The sequence below is a fragment of the Pezoporus flaviventris genome, unplaced genomic scaffold (genome assembly GCF_033815535.1).
Source record: "Pezoporus flaviventris isolate CSIRO_AGI_PZ_B2104156 unplaced genomic scaffold, CSIRO_AGI_Pfla_v1 ptg000005l, whole genome shotgun sequence".
In the NCBI taxonomy this organism is placed as follows: domain Eukaryota; kingdom Metazoa; phylum Chordata; class Aves; order Psittaciformes; family Psittacidae; genus Pezoporus; species Pezoporus flaviventris.
In genome coordinates this window covers 11,963,627-11,965,498 of record NW_026892553.1, presented here as the reverse complement: position 1 = coordinate 11,965,498, position 1,872 = coordinate 11,963,627, and the positions used below count along the sequence as shown (strand labels likewise).

General features: G+C 47.6%; 1 long non-coding RNA gene across 1 annotated transcript; it reads right to left on the bottom strand.

Annotated features, from left to right (window-relative positions):
- Positions 1 to 340: 340 nt before the first annotated feature.
- LOC133265489 (uncharacterized) lies at positions 341 to 1,204 on the bottom strand. Its single transcript, XR_009741970.1, has 2 exons — positions 1,095 to 1,204; positions 341 to 827 (listed from the first exon to the last, which is right to left on the bottom strand). It is a non-coding gene; the product is annotated as an uncharacterized LOC133265489 (long non-coding RNA).
- Positions 1,205 to 1,872: the final 668 nt, after the last annotated feature.

Below are 1,872 nucleotides of genomic sequence, written 5' to 3'. Positions count from 1 at the left end.
AACCCTGCACCTTGCAGCACGGGCTGCTGTCCCCGTGTGGGTCAGCGAAGGAGCACCGGCTGTACCAGCTCCTGCCCCGCTGCCACCTCCCCAGGCACCCAGCGTGTGATCAAACCAAACAGCACGTACGCGAGCGGTGTTTGTGTAACAGGCTTGTGACGAACTACCGCCGCCTGTGCCTGGGCTTCTTCCTGCTCGGCTGGGACTGAGTTGCTCCTGCTGTGTCGCAACACCGGCCTCCAGCGCGCTCCTGCAGGAAGCCCGCTGTGGCTGCAGCAACCCGCCCTACGCGGCCCCACCACCGCTGCTGGTTTTGGTATTTCACGTGATTGCCCCAGCCTTGACTCAGCAGTTTGCTGCGGCTGCGTTTAATGGTTTGGTTTCCTACCACCACCTCCTCCAGAAACCGGCCAGCTCAGAAACGCTGCCATCTGCTCGAGCGCAGCGAGCCGCAGCTTTCACACCCTTCAGAGAAGTCGTTCTGCAGAGCCAGCGGAGCAGAGCTGTCGGGAACCATCCCTCAGCAGCACACACAGGTCAAGTGCTGCAGGCGTCACACTGTGCTGGGCAAAGCAGGGGCTTCGTTACGGTGTGCAAATCCCCAGGTTACAAACGGTCTGCATGAGAAGGTGCATAGCTGTAACTCTCACAGCTGCTGGCACGATCCCAAGAAGGTCCCTGTGGTTCATCCTTCCCTGCCAAGTGAATCTGTGACCTGTCTAACAGACGTTAATCTCTTCCTTTTTCCGGCTTTCCCATGTGAAATGGTACCAAACCCGTCCTCTGCCACCGGGAAAGGAGTAATTTGTTCTGCCATAATCTTGTCCCTGGAAAAATACAGAAAATTCCGTGTTGTTTAAAGAGACATCTAAAAGAACGAATAAAACTAATTAGACTAAAATAGTGATTACTGCATGTCCTAGCTATTTCCTCTTCCTTCTTTTTAATCACAAGCTTACTCTTCTGCACCAGCGATCAGAAATATGAAGTTACTCAGTGCTTCATTAAACAGTGGACACTTTGCTTCTGACCCACACATCCATCAATTTTTGCAAGTCCCTGGGTTAAGGAAAATTTGATTACAGATACAGTACCTAACCAACTGAAACTGCTGAAGGGCTCACAAAGGACTAAGTATATGCTGGACATCAAAAATATGATGTGAATGACAGTCACAGAACAGCTGATACATTTGAAATCAGGCACGAATTTATGTTCCTTGATGAACCAAAGCTTTAAAAAGAAATCACAAGGTTTTGCGTATTTGTTCTCAGTACATGAGAACAAATCACCTTCTTAAAATTACTGACACCAGACTAAGTATAACATGCAGCAAAAATGTAATGCCATACAGAAACATTCAGTCCTCATTTTCACAGCCAGCAATAAACATAAGGAACATCCTAGAAAAGCACGATCAGCTTGCCATCCATCAGTGGCTCCCAAAATCACACCAGAATCATTTCTCTCCAGTAAGGAAAAGGCTGAAGCATCTTCTCTGCATCATGGTAACAACCATTCACACTTTCTCCTGTCACATAAATTTTACCATTAAGACTGCCACTGTCCACAAAGAAATTACTTGCGATAAATAAGACGCAGTGTTAACACTGTTTGAGGTTGAATCCTATGAGTACTGAGTATCATAGCTTTCCATGGAATTCCAGAGGAATCAGACATCTGAACCCAACCACTAGGTGGTTTTTTTTTCTGGAGGATTTGTTAATCACAAGAGGAACAGCGTTCCATTTTGCTCCCTGCAGAGCTACAAACAGGAGAGAGTCTTTGGGACCTCCCCCCCAAAAAAAATTCCATCTAGAAAGAACAGTGCCAAAACTGAGCTTCTGACAGTTGGCTGTGCAAGAGACTATC